Source organism: Aegilops tauschii, chromosome 7 (assembly GCF_002575655.3).
Source record: "Aegilops tauschii subsp. strangulata cultivar AL8/78 chromosome 7, Aet v6.0, whole genome shotgun sequence".
Taxonomy (NCBI): domain Eukaryota; kingdom Viridiplantae; phylum Streptophyta; class Magnoliopsida; order Poales; family Poaceae; genus Aegilops; species Aegilops tauschii.
Window position 1 is genome coordinate 251,233,972 of NC_053041.3, and position 22,280 is coordinate 251,256,251.

Here is a 22,280-nt window from a genome sequence, read left to right on the forward strand (position 1 = left end):
CTTCATATGATGCATCGTCAAAAAGATATGCTATTTTCAAAATGCCCACACAATGTCGAGTGTGCGAAAAACAGAGAAAACGAGGGACGAAGTTTTCGCAATTGTTGGACGTGGTGTGCGTAGATGACAATGGGGACCCATATGTCAACAATGGCAGAGGAAAAAATTTGGAGATATTTTCCCTGAATCAGGTGGAATCGAACCCGGGCGGAACAATTGTCGGGTAGTGTCACTTGGCCACTGGGCTAGTTTAGTACTTTCGTTAGAAATAAGGCACTGCCTCAGGTGGTCCAGTCTCCTCCTGCACCTTTGGGCGCTCGCCGCGGTGCCGCTGTCTGTCGTTGTGAACATGCTGAACAAATGAGAGGAATCTGGAGAGGACTGTACGTGGAGAGGCGGACAGTCGAGGCCCACCAGGTCTATGGCCGTAGGCAAGCAAGTGCCTCATCGAAAACATACTTCCTCCTAATGCTATACTAACGTTGGGGCCCACGGGTTTGTCAACATAGTTGCATTTTTTAGGTGCTTCAACGTAGTTACTATAGGAGATAAATTCACAACGAAGCCGGGGAGCTGGCAGGTATCATTTATTATCACTAGGGCAACAAGTATCAGATGGGCTTTGGGATGCCTCGTCTAGGCTTTCTTTTTTAACATGCGCAGCCCATGACATGCCGGTTTGTATTTTTTTGAGGGCCGTCATGTATCGACCGGCCTATGGACCTCCCATCTGAGGTTTTATTTTTCCTGAAACATCGGCAGCCCAATTTACGTATTTTTTTGAAGAAAACACAGAGGTCTGTTCTATTTTTCTATATAAGAATAGGAACGCCTGGTCCAACTTATGTTTCCCTTCTAACTATATTATATATATTTAAATGATTTTATATGTTATTATATATTATTGTTATTGTCATCATGTATTTAACAAATACTTACATATGTAAGAAAACAATATCCCACATCTTATTAACTTATAAAAATAATTTCCTAACAATAAAATCCTGATTTTTTGGCAATGAAAATCCTGGTGGTTGTGTACAAAAGCTTGCTAAGATTTAAGGACCAATGTAATAATAAATCGCTTATTATTTAATTATATTTATAACAAAATGCTCAGCCCCTGTTTATTTTTTGATAACATTGTTGCGCCCAACCCAACATTATAATTAGAATCAGCCCAGCAAAATCGTGTATTTCGAGAAAGTGCAAATGGCCTGTAATTTTTTAGGAAAAAAATGAATGGGCCACATGGACGCTACATTATTTGTTCACCCAGCCCAGCAAATGGTCCGTAATTCTAAAAAAAGAGATCAAATTGACTGTAAATTCTGAAAAAATGGGTTGAATACGCGCCACATTTTTGGAGGCTGAAATGTGGGCCAATAGGTCGAAGCCAACGCAAGTCGTTGTCAACTTAGTCAACAATTGATTCTGACATCGTTAGCCATTGGATTTACATCCAACGACCGGCATCCATCTTCAATCTCTCGTCTTCTTCCTCCAGCGCTACCGGGACCACCAGCTCCTGCCTCCTACTGCTAGCAGCTCTGCTTAGCACGCTTCGCTGTGAAGCGCTACCCCACCGTTGGCCAGGCCATCCCTACACACCTCTTGTTCTTCTCCACCGATTGCTGAACCACACCGCACCAGAACCAGTTAACCCTTGTACACCTCTCCATCTGCGACTCTACTCTCATGTTTTCCCATCTCGGGCTCGTTGCTGTCCGGGGCCTCGCCGCCGTCCACCACCTTGGATGCGCTCGGCGCGGAGTGCTCAACGTGGTCAATGAACGACATCTATCGGGAAGTAGACTGTGCGTGGAAAGGCTGAGAGCTGGGTCCATGGCCGCACGCAAGGAAATGCCTCCTTATTACGCGCAAAATAATGATTCCTCCACCTGACAGCTGGGACCCACCAGAAGGGCCTCTGTATTTCGCGAAAAATGCCCCCCCCCCCCCCCGCTGACAGGTCGGACCCACCAGCTATATCTTCGCACGCAAGGAAGTGCGTCCATATTACGGGCAAAAAAATGATTCGCCCCCTGAGTGCTGGGACCCACCAGCTACATCTTCGCACGCAAGGAAGTGCCTGATAGTCGGGACCCACCTGGTCGAAGCGTACATAGCGTTGTTATTCTGGTCGCGAACGTGTACGTACATACAATCGGTATGTCTGCAGGCTGCAGCGATGAACCGTGGCCGTGTAAGGAAGGGCACGTGTCATAGTAGAGGCGTGCACGTGTCGTAGTAGAGGCACACATGTACCATGTACACGTACGTACAGCGGCCAGGGTGCAAGAAGGTAAATACGACCACGTACATACATACGGGCGGGGTCTCGAACGCCTACTCGCGCATACGTACGGCCAGGGCTCGTGTACATGGCTCGGTCGGAACGGACAAATTGCATCATCGTCGTGTTCATGGGGAGGCAACAGAATGCGTCATGTTCATCGGGAGGAAATGCAACGCATGCTATTCATTGGGAGCCAACCAGCTTGGACGGAACAGCCGATGGAAACGAGGCCTGGCGTACCGCAGAACGGAGGAAACGGCCATGTGTTTGACCGGCCACGGTCGAAACGGGATCCTGTTCATCGGGAGGGGTCTGGCGTACCACAAAACGGAGGAAACGGACTTCTCTTGGACCTCCTACAGTCGAAACGAGGTCCTGTTGATCGGGAGGGGTGTGGCGTACCGCAAAACGGAGGAAACAGACTTGTGTTGGAGCGCTACGGTCGAAACGGGGGTCCTGTTCATCGGGACGGGTGTGGCGTACCGCAAAACGGGACTCCACGGGATACTGTTCATCTCCACCGTCGACCTCCTCCAGCCTCCACGGGCTATTGTTCACCACCGTCGACCTCCTCCAGCCTCCACCTGCGATTGTTCATCCACGGGCTCCTGTTCATCCATCCTCCACCGCGCGCTCCTCCACCGGGTACTGTTCAACCAGCCCTCTCCACGGGGTCATGTTCAACCACCCCTCCACGGGCTACTGTTCATCCAGCCCTCCACCGGCTACTGTTCAACCAGCCCTCCACGGGGTCGTCCTGTTCATCCAGCCCTCCACGGGGTCGTCCTGTTCATCCAGCCCTCCACCGGCTTGATCGATCGGGGTACTGTTCATCCAGCGGCAACGACCTCTACTACCACGGGTTCCTGTTCATCCAACCCCCACCGGGAACTGTTCATCCAAACCCCCCAACAATGCTTACTGTTCATCTAGAGGCAGCATCGATCGGCTTCTGTTAGCAGCAGTAGCGAAGGAATCGCTCGATCGGGTTCAGTTAACAGCCATCGATCGTTCGCTCAGGTTCAGTAACGCGTAGCCTGCAGTGCAATCGCTCGGGTTCAGTAGGCGAACGCCTCGCTCGGGTTCAGTTAGAGCCCAACGCCTCGCACCCACGCGCCTACGTGTATGAGAGAAACGCGCATCGCTCGGCCCCCGACCACCCACCGTAACCGGGAACTCCTTGATATTTTCCTCGCCCTCGCTTCTACCACGGTTTTCTCCATCGTGGACGGCCCAAAGAAGGTCATGCAGCTGCGTCTCCGGCCCGACCAGGACGAAAAGCCCATTTTCTGTCATGATTTTTTGTCATAGAAGTAGGATCCCACCACATCTATGATGATACCGGGTTTTGTCACAATTATCGTCATAGAAGTGTCATAAGCATGACAGGAAAAAAATTCGTTCGGCCCAAAATGTCACGGATGTGTCTTTTTTTTTGTAGTGTAAGTTGCCCCAGCTTCTGTTTGAGGGGAAGGAAACGACAATTTTTAAACTGGCGTTGATGCTTTCCGATGAATGGATAATGGTCGAGATCCGGCGTACCCGATGGGCAGTTGATTCGTCCTCCCTCTGGATGCAAGTGTCTAAATCAAGAATCGACGTAGGCTGCTTGCATGTGTCCTTGAAATTCTGAATAAAATGTGTTTTCAGTTCGACCCATGATCTAATGGAGTTAGGGGGCAATCCCTTTAGCCAGGTGCGAGCCGGCCCATCCAACATCATGGTGAAATACTTAGCGCACATTGCCTCATTGACGTCCAACATCTCCGTGGCCAGCTCGTAGCTCTCAATCCAAGCCTCCGGGGGTTAATCCGCTGTGTAATTGGGCACCTTCCGGGGGCCCTTAAAATCCCTGGGAAAACGCTCATTACGCAAAGCCGGCACTGGACACGGCACACCCACGGTCCTAGAAGTCATCCCAGCTTCTACAGACACTAATGATTACGCCGAGGTTGCTGATGAGCCACTAACGGAGCCTCTAGCTCAGCCTCCCGACGTGCCCTGGCCTGATCCACCAGAGCCTGAGCATCGTTAACCGCATGTGGCGGGTCATGCCCACGAGGCTGGTTACGGTGTCGCTCACTGCTCGAAACAGCCGGCGACTCAATACGCCGACTGTAAATCCGACTGTGGTACGGAGTTGAATGAATCCGTTCACGATTGTACGAATAAGCCGCCTGCTGAGCCACCGTCGTCTGAAGAAGCTCCATGACCTTCCGGGCTTCAATTGCCGCGGGGGATTCACCTTGCACAGGGAGAGCCGCTAGCTGCGATGTCGCAACAACCATGTTATCCAGAGGGTTAGAAAAATGACCCGGCGGTGTCGGCACTTGCTGAGGCGGGGTTAAATTCAAATGAGGCGGATCCGTAATATGCGGTTGAGCCGTCGTCCTAGCCATGGGCGCTTCAACAGCTCGGGTTACCTCGGGCGGTTACTTGGTCCTGCCCAGGGGTATTGAAAAGATTCCTCGCATTGTACTCCAAAGGTAGACGACTCTGATGCCTCCTTCGCAGAACAGCGTCGGATGTAGTTTGATCCAAACATAACCAGAATGCCTCATCTTGAATCCGTTGTGATTGTGCGTCCAAGGCGGTTCGCTCTGTCGCCATCCTAGCATTCTCAGCGTTGAGCTCCTCCTTGGCCTGAGCTATTTCATCTCATAGTTTCGCCACATCCACCTTATGTTGCGCTTTAGTCGCCGGGGTCACCTCTGCCCCCATTATAGTTGCCGAAGCGTCCAAGAGCTCGGACAAAACCTGAGCCAGCGGGCGCGTAGAGCCACTTGCTCCGGCCGTCGCCTCGGCCGTTGAACCGGAAGTCATAGCCGCAACAGTTGATGAATCGAGCACCGGTTGTGTGCCGGCCATGAAGATCGCAACTCTGTCTGGTGGCTCATAGGGGTCCGGAATACTGTCGCCATCGGACAAGCCCCCAAGCCTGCCGTCTTGCATTTGATACATGGAATTGGTCTCGCCGATTGAGGACTCATCATCAGAGTAGATGGCTGTCTCTCCAGCGGACACAGATCCTTCCTCAGGATCCGCTCCGTGAGTAAAACCCACTAAAAGCATGTTTCACGGCGGTTTGAACCTTGGCGTGTCGCGCGCCGCGAGCCATCTCGATGATGTCGGTGCAGGTGTCCGGCTCAGGCTCCGACTCGCCGATCTTGCCAATGAAGACATGGATTCCGCCGAAGGGGACATGGTACCCATATTCGATTGAATCGGCCTCGGGACCCCAGCCTGCGTCGTTATGTAGATTTTGCCATGGCCACTCTTGGTCATCCAGCCCATGGCATATCCCTTGATCCCTAAGAAGCTGCCCTTCAAAAACTCGAAACCACCGTGCTCTGGCCCCATGGTGGGCGCCAACTATCATGGACTTAACATAGTAGATGCCCTAGCAAAAGGACTTGGATGTGGAGCCATCACAACTAGGTTAGCTTAAAGGGGTTGAACGGGACAAGAGACACAAAGAATTTACCCAGGTTTGGCCCCTCTCAATGAGGTAAAAGCCTACTCCTGCTTTCAGTTGTATTGCATGGGTTTCGATTACCAGGGAGCGAATACGCTTGACCTAGTTCTCGATGAGTTGTTTCTTGAGTTAACCCGCCGCCGGGTCACCCCTTTATATACAGGTTAATGCCCAGCGGCTTACAGTGTTCCGGCTGGCTCACACAAATGTGACCGGCTCGGTTTCTAACTAAGCTTGCCTTATAGAGAAAGTCATCAGCTAGCGGTTCACACCTCCCGGCCTTGAGTCGCCTCCAGGTCTTGGGCCGTCAATAAGCTTGCTCCATGAACCGCCATCTTCATGTCTTCTTGGACCTTATCGGGCCTCTTCGTCCTTAAGTCGCCAAGGGCATGACCTGGGCCCTCCTGGGCGGGTCATACCTAGTAGTTATATCCCCAACAGGAACCACAATTAGTTGCCCCTCAACCTACTGCACCTACTGAAAATATTGGTTATAAAATTCCTTTGGGTATGATAGAACAACTGCTAGCTAATCCTTATGCAGGAGATGGAACCGAACATCCTGATATGCACTTGATATATGTGGATGAAATTTGTGGATTATTTAAGCTTCCAGGTTTGCCCAGAGATGAAGCTAAGAAGAAGGTGTTCCCTTTATCTTTTAAGAGAAAGGCATTGCATGGTATAGGATATGTGGTGATATTTGATCTTGGAACTAGAATCGATTGAAATTGGAATTTCACCAAAAAAATTATCCTACGCATCTAGTTCACCATGATCGGAATTATATATATATAATTTTTGACCTCACGAAGAGAAAGGATCACTCTAGCTTGGGGAAGGCTTAAGTCAATGTTATATTCATGCCCCAATCATGAGCTCTCAAGAGAAATTATCATTCAGAATTTTTATGCTCGGCTTTCTCGTGATGATCAATCCATGCTCGATACTTCTTCTACTGGTTCTTTTATGAAGAAGACTATTGAATATAGGTGGGATATTTTAGAAAGAATTAAAGGCAACTCTGAAGATTGGGAACTCAATGAAGGTAAAGAGTCAGATATTAAGCTTGAATTTGATTGTGTTTAATCTTTTATGAATACCAATGCTTTTCACAAGTTTAGCACTAAATATGGACTTGACTCTAAGATAGTAGCCTATTTTTGTGAATCATTTGCTACCCATGTTGATCTCCCTAGGGAGAAGTGGTTTAAATATCATCCCCCTATCATAGAAGAAATTAAAGAACCGGTAATAGCTAAAGAAGAAACTATTATTTATAATGTTCATCCAGTTGTGCCATCTGCTTATATTGAAAAACTGTCTTTCCCTGTAAGGGTAAAGGAACATGCTAAGGTTTCAACGAGCACCTAAACCTGCTGAACAAATTAAAGTAGAACCTAGTGTTGCTATGGTTAAAGATCTCCTGGTAGAAAATATTGATGGGCATGTTATTTACTTATGTGATGAAGCTGCTAGAATTGCCAAACCCGATGAAAATGATAAACATAGACCCATTGTTGGCATGTATGTTGTCTTAGTTAAAATAGGAGATGATTGTTATCATGGTTTTTGTGAATTAGGTACTAGTGTGAGTGCTATTCCCTTTACCTTATACCAAGAAATTATGAATGACATAGCACCCGCTGAAAAAGAAGACATAGATGTTACTACTAAACTTGCTAATAGAGACACCATCACACCACTTGGGATTGTTAGAGATGTTGAAGTCTTGGGTGGGAAAATAAAATACCCTATCGATTTTCTAGTTCTTGGTTCCCCACAAGATGACTTATGTCCCATTATCTTTGGTAGACCTTTCTTGAACACCGTCAATGCTAAAATTGATTGTGAAAAACAAACTGTCGGTGTTAGCTTTGGTGATGAGCCTCATGAGTTTAATTTTTCCAAGTTTAATAGACAACCTCACAAGAAAGAATTACCTAGTAAGGATGAAATAATTGGTCTTGCTTCTATTGTCGTGCCTCCTACTGATCCACTAGAACAATATTTGCTAGAGCATGAAAATGATATACACATGCATCAAAGAAATGAGATAGACAAAATTTTCTTCAAACAATGACCTCTGCTTAAACATAATTTGCCTATTCAAACTTTAGGAGGTCCTCCTCCACCTAATGGTGATCCTGTGTTTGAATTGAAACACTTGTCTGACACTTTGAAATATGTTTATCTTGATGACAAAAAGATATACACTACTGCAGGATGGTCCAAACACGACACTACAATCAGAGACCCTTCGACCAAACTGTGTTTGATGCCATAATCGCAAATGGTGGTGTAAAAAAACCATCAAAAAAGGTGCAAAATGTTTGCGATGACAGATGCATCAAACACGGTTCGGAATTTAGTTGCGTGTGCGATGCAGGGCATATGGTTCAGCTGAATGAACTATTTGTGATGAGGAGAGACAAAAGAAATGGGCAGCCAGATGAAGGCGTGTGTGATATACAACATACGGTTCACTGGGACGAACTGTGTGTGATTAGGCAACACAATGGAAACGGTTCAACTGAACAAGATGTGTGTGATACTGGGCAAACAGGTCTGTAATCTGAAATGTGTGCGAAGACCAATAAAAACACAGACGATTGCTGCTAATAAGCCGTGTGAATTGCTCTATCTATAGTAGAATAACATGTATATATATATAACTAAAATAAACATCCGATTACAAAAGTGACTATACAGATCATTCGCACACACCTCAATAAACAATTGCATGCATTCTAAAGTAGGAGAAACGATCGTCTAGTCATCTACTTCTTGTGACGCTCCCGCCACTGCTGTGTGGCTCGATCCCTTGTCTGGGTCAGGAAGAAGACAGTTCCTCATGTCAACGATCCGCTTGTACATCTCGTAGCTTGTGTATGCGTCCATGGCCGCGTACTTGACATGTTGTTCATCCAGTCTCTTATGCCACACACGGTGCTAGGCGTTCTTGTCCTTATTGCTCTCTTGCTTCATCTTGGCATAGTAGGGGTCAATGATGGCCGAGGCGAGGTCAACCAGGGAGTTCAGCTTGCTTTTGTCGGTGCCCTAGACCTTGTAGTGGTGCTCGATGTTGACAAGATTCGGCCATTTCAAGTCCGAAACCTTGAGCGCTTTTAGATCGTTGGTGGTGTCCACCGTAGCGAAACTGTAGTCAGAGCTCTTGATAAACCAGGAGAAACACTCGCAAGGCATTGTGGCAAGGTGGAAGTGGTAGACGAGAACGTCATGTCGCACGCACAACTGGGCAACGGCAACCTTCTGTCGTGCCCGGCATGACCGATGGTGTACTCGAGGTCGAAGCCGACCACTCGGTACTTGTCCTCGGCAAGGAACTGCTCCATAGTTTGGATGGAGCTCTCCACCGAGACCGGATCGTTCATGTACACCACCAAGAGAGCCTCCCCCCTCACGTGGGTGTCCACTACGTGATGCGTGGTGAACTGCCCGCCGTTGTCGTCGTCGGCCGCTGGGGGCGCAATTGGAGCCACGGGGAGCGCCATTGGAACCGCTGGATGTCCTCTCTATTTGTGTCCTCATGGGTGTGCTTATTGTGACGTGTGAGACGAGAGATGAAGGTAAATGGCTGCAGGAATAAAAGGGGGCCGGTCGGCCTGGATTCTCGGCGCGTCCGCATGGCAGTTTTTGCAGCGGGTAACTGCATCATCGCGCCACGCCCGGCGCAACCGCTTGCACACGAACGTGTTGATCATGCGCCGGCCCAAAAGACTGGTAGCGCGCGGGGAGGGATGAGGACAGAGCACCCGAACGGACGCGAGAGCAGAGCGCGCGCGGCGGGATGCGAGCAGAGCGCACCGCGGCTGCCTGAACCGCAAGCAACCACACGCATGGAGTAGTTGAACACGCAGCAACTGGTCGCCTACAAGCCGGTTGACAGTTGTGTCACTGCATAGAGAGCGGCCGTGTGGTACCACCTCCGTCTAGTCTATAGTCTCCTTTATATTCTGTGCCATACTTTGCCCTCAAATTTAACCAACAAAATGTTAATGCATGTTTTAAAAATTGTATAATTGGAAACTATGATCAAATACAAATCCAACTATATAATCTTTGGCAACATGCATTTGTGTTTTATTAGTTAAATCATACTTATACACCAGGACGGTGGTATAGTAGGTAATTAAATTGCAAACATTTTTTTATTAACCGTATGTGTACGTGGCGTTTCGTCCTCCTCTCGCACGTCTTGTCACCTCGCTACCGCAGACGGCTTACAGCGCAAGCTTGCGCAGTGCACGGGGGCATTCTTTTTGCCAAACGATGGCGCCAATGAATCATCGGTGAGCCCGTTCTCACGCAACCTCGCAGGTTCCCGCGCAAGCTTCCCGCCCGACTCGGTGAAATCCCCCAAAATCCCAATGCTTACCGGCCTGCTATAAAAACCCTCACGGCCGGCGAGTCCTGCGTCGCATTTCCCCTCCACCCCTGTAGCTTATCTCGTCTGCTTCTCCCACATTCGCCAATGGCACCAGTCCGTCGTCGTCGCTTAGCCACTCCGCCGTCATCAGAGGACAGCTCCAGCTGGGAGGCTACACCGCGGCAGCGGCGCAGTCCCCGATGTAGTGTAGTGCGCGTGGCGTCCCTGTTGGGTGTGCGCGGAACACCCACCACACGCTCCGCCGTCGGTGCCCGTCGGCAGCTATTACCGGCCGCTGTTGCCGCCACACCACCGTCAAAAGCCAGGGCCATCGCCCGCTCCGCCGCCGCGGCCCGAAGGTGGGAGATGGCCATCATGGCCGCCACCCCACTGCCGGCCACTGTGGCCATCACCCGCTCCGCCACCGTGGCCCGAAGGCGGGAGGTGGTGGTCGTGGCCGCCACCCCGTCGTCGGCCGCCGTGGCCGCCAGCCCACCGTCGACCGCCAGGGTCATCACCCGCTCCGCCACCGCCGCCCGAAGGTGGGAGGCGGAGGTGGATACCCACACGTGCGACAGCGACCTTGCGCGCCACGCCGAGTTCCTGCGGGAGGAGGAGGAGCGCCTCGTTGAGCACACAAAGAGCCTTACCGCCGCAGTGGCAGTGGCACACGCCGCCTCAGAGGCGAGGAATCAGGAGATCTACGAGGAGAACCACCGCTTCGAGAGGGGTCGTCTGGAGCGTCAGAGGGCGTTCGAGGCACCGCATTACGGGTTCCCAACTCGTCGGTAGCCTCCTCCTCCTTTGCCTCTTACTGAGCGCGCTCGGCAGAGGAGAGGCAGCCGGAAGTAGTACAAAGCCCCTCCGCAGTAGTAGTAGTAGTATTTAGGGGCTATTTTGTTCAGTTCATCTGACTATAGATGTGGTGGAACTGTACAATGTACTTAAAATTAGGTAGTATATATAGTTGAACTAGCTATTTCAGTACGTGGTTGGCAACAATTGGGGAAAAGTTTGGTCGGTTCAGCTGTCGAGTTGAACTGTTTGTATAAATTAAGAATGACTGCTTAATCTATGAATGAAAACTATGCTTAATTACTGAATTTTAATTGCAAAAATTAGATACTGCTAGTGATTTTTAGCTTCATATTTTGACAAATCACAGTGTTACAAGGATTGACAAATCTTACCAAATTGTTTGTACGTGGTTGCACACAGGTCATCCAAAACAACAGTTTGCGTTGAAGAGATGCACAAATCCCGCGCTGCTCTCACTTTGCATACGGGTGTTCTATCTAAAACGTTTGCGATCAAGAGCTGCAGAAATCCTGCTCGGCACATTTTATCTTGGCTTCCTGGGGAAGCTATCGGTTTGCATATGGGTGTTCTAAACTAAAACGTTTGTGATGAGTGTTATATATTTAAAAAGCGAATTAAACTGCGGCTTGGGCGCCATTAATGGAGAGGATGCGAGCAACGCGGGCGGCCATGGAAGTCAAAGGGCTCGCTTCCCATTGAGCCTGCGCAGCGTACAACTCGCACGCTTCCCGGTGAGCCTGCGCACTCAAGGATAGCTTGCATGCCTCTCGGTTATCCTGCGCGCCGGACGGCACTCGCACGCCTCCCGTTCAGTCAAGGTCAAGCAGCTTTCCGCACGGCACCTCCTACAGCCATTAAAACCAATACACGTGGCGTCACGTGAATGGTTAACAGAACTTTTAATTTACTAGAATTTAAAAAAACCAGGCATCTCAATGTTTTGTCGGCAATCAACGGTGCCCTGGTGTTTGAAATTCATTCCCATTTCTTGCATGGGACCTAAGCATGCACCCAAGGACACATATTTGATTTTTCAACCAATTTATATGCACTTGAGCATGTGCATGTAGTTCAAATTTGTATTATGCACATAAAATGCATTGAAAACTCAGGTAATCCATAAAAATGTCCAAACGAACCGCGAAAAATCACAAAACACTCATGTTGTTCTCTGTTGACATGAGAAAAATATTTGAAAGCAATAAGAGGCAATGGATATCGTTTCGTCCACAAAGGTGGGACGTTCCTTACCAAAAACCATCATGCTTGTTGTGAGAAGCTCCGGTTTGTGAGAAGAATATACCCAAACCTGCCCCAAATGGGACAAAATTTATACCACGACATGATGATGCCGCTCCATGATAGCATGCCAAGTTTCATGAATTTCAGACGAGTTTTGGATTTACTAGAATTTAAAATCCTTGCATCTCAATGATTTGCCGGCAATCAACGGTGCCCTGGTGTTTGAAATTCATTCCCATTTCTTGCATGGGACCTAAGCATGCACCCAAGGACACAGATTTGATTTTTCAACCAATTTATATTCACTGGAGCATGTGCATGTAGTTCAAATTTGAATTGTTCACCTGAAATGGCTAGAAAACCAATTTAATGTATAAAATGTTCAAACGAACCCTGAATAATTCCAATTCTTTTATGACACACATATAGTTGCACGTTCACTCCAGATAAAAGGTCTAGCAATTCAAACACCATCCATTGCCGCTGTGACCCCATTATTTAATTCAAAACAAGATGAAAAATCAAGTAGATCGCACATAGTTTATTATCAGCAACTGTGTGAGATGTAGTACAAAATATCTTGGAGCACCGTCGGTGTATAGTACGCCTATCGCTTACGCGAGAAGGTGCATCGGCTACAGTCCATAGCCGACATGTCAAGCACACTAGCTCGCTCCCCAAATATCATTTCACTGTTCAATCGTCGCCGGTGAAAGATGGGTACGTGGACCCGCGTCGTGAGGGCAACTTCGATGACCCACTTCGGCGAGAGCGCGGCCGCAATTTGCGACCGGGCAGCGAAGGCAGCCCAAACGGCCGCTGTTGCTTCTCAGGTGGTGGTAGCAACATCTGCCTCGGGGATAGCAACTGCGAGGGCGGCACAACAGCTGTTACTTCCGCAGCGGCGGCCTTAGCCCTGATGGAGGCCGCCCATGACCATGTCGAGGCCACCCACGCCCAGCTCCTGGCGGTCACCGCACAAATCGAACGAAGCTTCTCCGACAACGGTCGGCAACCCACGGCCGAAGAGCTGGCAATCGCCGAGAGCGTTCGAGCAGCCGTCCGTTCCTCCGCCGCATATCTTGCGACGACGGAGCCCGTCCAAGCCCAGATCGCGTCCGCCCATGCCCAGCTCGTGGCGGCCTTTTCCAAAGAGATGTCGGATGCGGATGGCGAGATGCTTGCCGAGTATGGTGTGATGGCCGCCATGGAGCCCCTTCCCCAGGAGACCGTCGGGCGTGAGCTGGACATGGAGGCGGTGGCGGAGATCGACGAGCAATAGACGTAGTAGTAATCTGTGTTTTGTTTAATTAAGAGCCCCGGTCTTTATTTTGTTAGAGTAATGTTTCGGTCAGCTACCTCTGTTTAATTGTTGAACTTGCTCAACTAAGAAGTGTGGGTGTGCTGTAGTCTCCTTTGTGTACCCAAATTATGCAATGACGTGGATGACCATTGTAACCATGGAAATTTGAACCAAAACTTTTGACGTTCAAACTCATCACACACGGGTTAAGCTATCTTAATCGTTTGTGTTGTCCACATATCGTACACAGTTCTGAATAAGGGACTGTGTCTGATGACACTTTGCACGCCAGTTTTTTGGGTGAAGCTATTCCAAATTTTTGGCTTCCGCGGAAATATCTACCTCCCCGCCCCCTCCCCCTTTCCAAAAGCCACATTTCCCCTCTTTCCGCCTTCCTTTCCAAGTTGAAACCTTCACTGCTTGCTTGCAGCACCGCCGCCTCCTCGCCGGCTACCCTTCTTCACGCTGCTCGGCCTCCTCTATCCAGGCAGGTAATCCACACCCGAGCCCCATCCTCCTCCTCCTTCCACATCCCACATGCCCCGACCGCCCGTGCGAGCACGACACCTTCCACCCAAATCACCGACCCCTCCACCAAATAAGCGCCGGCCTAAGCCATGGTGCACGCAGTATAGCCAGGACCTCAAGGAGCATTTGGCAGCGGAGAAGCAAATCGCGGCCACACGCGCGGATGAGGTCGCGATGGCTGCCATTCGTGCCAACCCCCAGATCTTAAAGGAGCGCCTTGCCAACTGCTAGCTACGCCGGTTAAGCATGCTCAGTTTATCCGTTGCGTGTGCTGCTCCTGCCTTTCCTTCACAAAATCTGGTGAATTGTGCTATCTAATTTCACCATGCAATCTGTTGCTCTAGTGTATATGTTCTATATGTCGTGCAATGTGGTGCTCACTTATTAACTGTTTTGTTAATTAGTTGTCGTCTTCAGTTAACTGTTTTGTTCAATTCTGCAAATGTGATGTTCAATTCTTCAAGCTGCAATTTTGTATTGTCTTCCATGTGAGAAATAAATCGAATTTATCTTTACAAAATTGTGGGTGCATTCTGTTATTGTATACCATGTGAGGAATAAATTGTATTTGGCTGTAGTAAATACATGAGAAACAAATACAATTGCTACAATTGGCTGTAGTTAACTGTTTGGTTAACTCACTGATCTTCTATTAGGAGTATGTTATATTGTGCAATGTGGTGCTCAGTTTATGTTTGGTTCATTTGTTGTGGTGTTTAGTTAATTGCTTGATTCAATGTTATATTGTGCAATGTGATGCTCAGTTAATGTTTGGTTCCTTTGTTGTGGTGTTTAGTTAACTGCTTGGTTCCATTCTGCAATGCGATGTCCAATTGTCGTGGGTAGAATTTTGTATTGTTGTGCATGTGAGGAATAAATCGAATTTGGCTGCACTTAATACATGAGAAACATAAACAAATGCTATATTTCCTAGTTCTTAATCATGCTTGGTTTGGGTAAATGGGTTTTCCGTGTGGCTTCAATTAATCTGATGAATCTGCAATGTGCTTATTTTTCATCAACATATTTTACTGATAGCATGCGAACCCTTACTTAACCTGATGACTAACTACCTTATATGTGTTGTAGGGAAACAATGGGAAGCACTGAGGTTTACAATCGAGGTTAGCACGTGCATGGTCCGTTGTCTAATAGCACATTATTGTGCAATTGCAGGAACCATTCTAATATTTTGGTTTTTAACAATTTGGTCTTGCACATGTAGGTCCTGCTGTCAGAGGTTTTGACCCACTGTTCGACCCTTTTTGCATATGGGGAAATGAGTTGTCCATGAATATCAATCAAATCAAGAAACTCAGAAAGATTGTTAGATAAAGAAATTAGCGACAAAAAACAATAAGATCTTTGTCTGCACAACGAAGAAGACATCAGTTCACTACAAGATGGTACTAACTATTATACCTTGCCTTTTTTATTCCTTTGCCCCATTTCCAATATAGAGAAGATATTTATGCACATCCTTGTTTTCAGGCCTTTCCAAAGCAGTTCACTGATGATTACCTCTCAAACCACCTCTATGGTCAGGAGGCGAGGAAGGTTTTCATACAACACCCACGGTTCAATATTGAAGTGTTCCTGAAGAGGTCGAAGGAAGGACAGTCAATCATCCACAGGCACAGGCCAAAAGTTGCAAAGACCTTCAACATGAATGAAGGCTCAATATTCGCCTTCCGCTTCAGCAGTTTTCCAGATGAGATGCATCTGTCTATATACCGTCTATGATGCTAATTTCGAAAGGTTCTACATGTTGCATGTGGAACTTGCTGCTGGTGCAGTTGTGTAATGGGGTAGCTGAGTGCTGCAGCTATATCATGTTGTACTCTGATGTATTTCAATTATGAAATTCTGCTTCCTTAACATGGAAATGAAATATATTGTGTGCTTAATATGAATGTCAATTAGATTAATAAATATATTATTAATAATAGGGCAATTAGCCTGCTAATGACGAATTAGCCTGCTAATTTGGTTTTCATATTGCAAACGGTTGTTGAAAAAATACCGTGGGCGATGACCTCAGGCAACACACACAGTTTCTAGGAATAAACCATGTTGGATCAATGAACAATCACACACGACTTTCTCTTGAAAACTGTTTGCGTTAGGCCACCTTGCGCAAATGTTTACCACATAAAAACTGTGTGTCATGGACAGCCTTTGCCACACAGTTTCTTCTATGGACCGTGTGTGCTACATTCAATAAGGCAAATGATTTAACGGGAAAAATTGTGTGTGATGTACCTGTGAATGGAAACGTTTTCCTTGGAGCGACTATGTGGTATGTCCATACGAACGGAAACGTTTAGCGAGGACTGACTGTGTGGGATGTACTTGCGACCGGAAACAATTTCGCCGTATAATTGTATTTTGTTTATCTGTACTGTACTTATTTCCGTATTTGACCGCTCGCCGGTCGCACACGACCTCATTTTGCCGAACGTGTGTGCCAGGAGGGCATATCCCCGACGGTTCCTGGGTCATGTGGGAAGGACCCCCCTATCGCCCACACTCACTTGGAGACAGTTCTAGATGCCGCCGCGGAAAGGGGTTTTAAACCGTTTGTTTAGGACCGATGCACACCTGTGATATCCTGTTATTATTAGTGCTAACCTTTCAAAACAGGATGAAGAAAGATTATTAAAAATTCTAAAGAAGCACCGTGCTGCTATGATCTTAAGGGCATTAGTCCCACTCTCCGTTAGCACAAGATTAATATGGAACATGATGCTAATCTCTTTGCTAAGATGAAAGAAGTGGTAAGAACTGAAATATTAAAACTTTGAGAAGTAGGTAAAATCTACCCCATAACTAATAGTAGATGGGTAAGTCCCGTTCATTGTGTCCCTAAGAAGGGAGGTATTACTGTTGTTCCTAATGATAAAAATGAGCTCATTCCACAAAGAATTGTTACTGGCTACATAATGGTAATTGATTTTAGAAAATTAAATAAAGCAACTAGAAAAGATCATTACCCTTTGTCTTTTATTGATCAAATTATAGAAAGATTATCAAAGCACACGCACTTTTGCTTCCTAGATGGATATTCTGGTTTTTCTCAAATACCTGTCTCACAACCTGATCAAGAGAAAACCACTTTTACTTGCCCTTTCAGAACTTATGCTTATAGACGTATGCCTTTTGGTTTATGCAATTCACCTTCTACCTTTCAAAGATGTATGACTGATATATTCTTTGATTTTTGTGAAAAGATTGTTGAGGTTTTCATGGATGATTTTTCTGTATATGGAACTTCTTTTGATGATTGCTTGAGTAACCTTGATCGAGTTTTGTAGAGATGTGAGCAAACTAATCTAGTCTTGAATTGGGAGAAGTGCCACTTTATGGTTAATGCAGGTATTGTTTTGGGGCATAAAATTTCTGAATGAGGTATTGAAGTGGACCAAGCTAAAGTTGATGCAATTGAGAAAATGCCATGTCCTAGAGATATTAAAGGTATTCGTAGTTTCCTAGGTCATGCTGGTTTCTATAGGAGATTTATTAAAGACTTCTCTAAAATTTCTAGGCCTCTTACAAATCTTTTACAAAAGGATGTTCAATTTGTTTTTTATGATGATTGTGTAGAACCCTTTGAAACACTTAAGAAAGCCTTAACTTATGCACCTATTGTCCAACCACCTAATTGTAACTTGTATTTTGAAATTATGTGTGATGCTAGTGATTATGCTGTTGGTGTTGTTCTAGGACAAAGAGTTGATAAGAAACTAAGTGTTATTCATTATGCTAGCGAAACTCTAGATAGTGCCCAAAGAAATTATGCTACCACTGAAAAAGAATTTTTAGCAGTTGTGTTTGCTTGTGATAAATTCAGATCCTACATTGTTGATTCTAAAGTTATTGTTCACACCGATCATGTTGCTATTAAATATCTTATGGAAAAGAAAGAAGCTAAACCTAGACTCATTACGTGAGTTCTCTTGCTACAAGAATTTGATCTACATATCACTGATAGAAAAGGAGCTGAAAACCCCATAGCTGATAACTTGTCTAGGTTAGAGAATATTCTTGATGACCCACTACCTATTGATGATAGCTTTCCTGATGAACAACTAGCTGCAATAAATGTTCTCATAACACTCCTTGGTATGCTGACTATCCTAATTATATTGTTGCTATACATACCACCTAGTTTGACATACCAACAAAAGAAAAAAAATCTTCTATGATTTAAGACATTACATTTGGGATGACCCACATCTTTATAAAGAAGGAGTAGATGGTATTATTAGACGTTGTGTACATGAGCATGAACAGGAACAAATCCTACGGAAATGTCACTCCGAAGCTTATGGACATGCGGGAGATAGAACTACTCACAAGGTATTGCAATCTAGTTTTTATTGGCCTACTCACTTCAAGGATGCCCGTAAGTTTGTTTCATCTTGTGATGAATGTCAATGAATTGGTAATATTGGTAAGTGTCGGTGTAGAAAAGTAGGGGTCCTTTTGGACCCCTTTAATTGTGCGTGACCAGTTGGAGCCGCACCTACGACCACGCTTGGTGGGGCGGAGGAGGCAAGGACGCAAGACTACCAGAGCAGCGCTCAAGACCAGAAGCATGAAGAGCAGAAGGGCGAGGTGAACTCCCCCAGCAAGGCCTTGACGGGGCGGCCTCCACGGCCCCGACGAGAACCATGCCGGGGCAACTTGCCCAAACGAGGCCGCCACCCTTGAGCCTGAGAGTTCCGACACCATCGACACATAGGAACCAAGGCTCGGGAGGCGCCTCCATGGTGGCATGCAGATCTTTGTGAAGATCAGAAGCATACAAGACTAGATGAGAACCAGAAGATGAAGATCCTCGGCAATATCCTTGCCGAGGATGCCCACGAGACCCCCGGCAAGACCCTTGCCGGGGACGCCCACGATGCCGCGGCAAGACCCTTGCAGGGGCCCCGACAAAGACTTGCCGAAGACATCCACAGGGCCGCAGCCAGGCCCGCACCTGCCAAGGCTCCACCGCCGTTCCCACACAGCTGCCAGCCCACCAACTAGGCAGGCACTTGTGTGGCAGCATGCAGCTTCCAGGCCAACTCAGCAAGCACCTGCGTGGTAGCATGCAGATTGATAAGCCACAAGTATAGGGGATCGCAATAGTTTTCGAGGGTAGAGTATTCAACCCAAATTTATTTATTCGACACAAGGGGAGCTAAAGAATATTCTCAAGTATTAGCAGTTGAGTTGTCAATTCAACCACACCTGGATAACTTCATATCTGCAGCAAAGTATTTAGTAGCAAAGTAGTATGGAAGTAACGGTAACGGTGGCAAAAGTAACAGTAGCAGTTTTGTAGTGATTGTAACAGTGGCAACGGAAAAGTAACTAAGCAAAGATCAATATGTGAAAAGCTCGTAGGCATTGGATCAGTGATGGATAATTATGTCGGATGCGATTATTCATGCAACAGTTATAACATAGGGTGACACAGAACTAGCTCCAATTCATCAATGTAATGTAGGCATGTATTCCGAATATAGTCATACGTGCTTATGGAAAAGAACTTGCATGACATCTTTTGTCCTACCCTCCCATGGCAGCGGGGTCCTATTGGAAACTAAGGGATATTAAGGCCTCCTTTTAATAGAGTATCGGACCAAAGCATTAACACATAGTGAATACATGAACTCCTCAAACTACGGTCATCACCGTGAGTGGTCCCGATTATTGTCACTACGGGGTTGCCGGATCATAACACATAGTAGGTTACTAATCACTTGCAAGATAAGATCAAGAACTCACATATATTCACGAAAACATAATAGGCTCAGATCTGAATTCATGGCACTCGGGCCCTAGTGACAAGCATTAAGCATAGCAAAGTCATAGCAACATCAATCTCAGAACATAGTGGATAGTAGGGATCAAACCCTAACAAAACTAACTCGATTACATGATAAATCTGATCCAACCCATCGCCGTCCAGCAAGCCTGCGATGGAATTACTCACGCACGGCGGTGAGCATCATGAAATTGGTGATGGAGGAAGGTTGATGGTGATGACGGCGATGGATTCCCCTCTCCGGAGCCCCGAACGGACTCTAGATCAGCCCTCCCGAGAGAGTTTAGGGCTTGGCGGTGGCTCCGTATCGTAAAACGCAATGAATCCTTCTCTCTGATTTTTTTTCTCCCCGAACATGAATATATGGAGTTGGAGTTGAGGTCGATGGAGCACCAAGGGGCCCACGAGGCAGGGGGGACGCCCCCACCCTCGTGGACACGGTGCGGGCCCCTGGCCTTGATTCTTTCGCTAGTATTTTTTATATATTCCAAAAATATTCTTCGTGAATTTTTAGGTCATTCCGAGAACTTTTATTTCTGCACAAAAATAACACCATGGCAATTCTGCTGAAAACAACGTCAGTCCGGGTTAGTTCCATTCAAATCAGGCAAGTTAGAGTCCAAAACAAGGGCAAAAGTGTTTGGAAAAGTAGATACGATGGAGACGTATCAACTCCCCCAAGCTTAAACCTTTGCTTGTCCTCAAGCAATTCAGTTGACAAACTGAAAGTGATAAAGAAAAACTTTTACAAACTCTGTTTGCTCTTGTTGTTGCAAATATGTAAAGCCAGCATTCAAGTTTTCAGCAAAGATTATGAACTAACAATATTCACAATAACGCTTAGGTCTCATGTTTACTCATATCAATGGCATAATCAACTAGCGAGCAATAATAATAAATCTCGGATGACAACACTTTCTCAAAACAACCATAATATGATATAACAAGATGGTATCTCACTAGCCCTTTCAGAGACCGCAAAACATAAATGCAGAGCACCTCTGAAGATCAAGGACCGACTAGACATTGTAATTCATGGTAAAAGAGATCCAGTCATAGTCATACTTAATATAAATTAATAGTAATGGATGCAAATGACAGCGGTGCTCTCTAACTGGTGCTTTTAATAAGAGGGTGATGACTCAACATAGAAGTAAATAGATAGGCCCTTCGCAGAGGGAAGCAGGGATTTGTAGAGGTGCCAGAGCTCGGTTTTGAAATAGAGATAAATAATATTTTGAGCGGCATACTTTCATTGTCAACATAACAACCAAGAGCTCTCGATATCTTCCATGCTACACACATTATAGGCGGTTCCAAAGCAGAATGGTAAAGTTTATACTCCCCCACCACCAACAAGCATCAATACATGGCTTGCCCGAAACAACGGGTGCCTCCAACTAACAACAGTCCTGGGGGAGTTTTGTTTGCAATTATTTCGATTTGATTTGCTTAGAGCATGGGACTGGGCATCCCGGTGACCTGCCATTTTCTCATGAGTGAGGAGCAGAGTCCACTCCTCTTGAGAATAACCCGCCTAGCATGGAAGATACAGACAACCCTAGTTGATACATGAGCTATTCGAGCATACAAAACAGAATTCCATTTGAAGGTTTAAAGTTTGGCAGATACAAATTTACTTGGAACGGTAGGTAGATACCGCATATAGGATGGTATGGTGGCCTCATATGAAATAACTTTGGAGTTTATGGAAGTGGATGCACAAGCAGTATTCCTGCTTAGTACAAGTGAAGGCTAGAAAAGACTGGGAAGCAACCAACTAGAGAGCGACAACAGTCATGGACATGCATTAAAATTAATCAACACTGAATGCAAGCAGGAGTAGGATATAATTCACAACGAACATAAATATCGTGGAGGCTATGTTGATTTTGTTTCAACTACATGTGTGAACATGTGCCAAGTCAAGCCACTCGAATCATTAAAAGTTGGATACCACCCTATGTAGCGACCAGACCTCAAACAGTCTGATCTACTGCGCACCAGTGTCATCCCTGGATCAGTAATGCTGACACGCACAATACTCGAAGGATTTATAACAGAGTAGCAATCACACACTTATTACATCGAGTGTCTCAAAAGAGAACTAAGTATGATAAATATGGCTTAAGGCCATCTAAAAATGATAACAACGGAAGACTTGGAAGATAAGTGAGTCCATCAACTCCAACGGCATCACTGAGTATAAGACCATGACCTAAGGCACCTTACTCGTCGTCTGGAAAGTCTGCAACATGAAACGTTGTAGCCCAAAAACGGGTCAGCACATGGAATATGCTGGCAATATAACACATAGAGAGTAATGAACAGAATAAGGCTATACTACATGCATATTTGGCTGGTGTAAAGCTCTATGGTTACAGTTTTTGCGAAAAGCCAATTTTT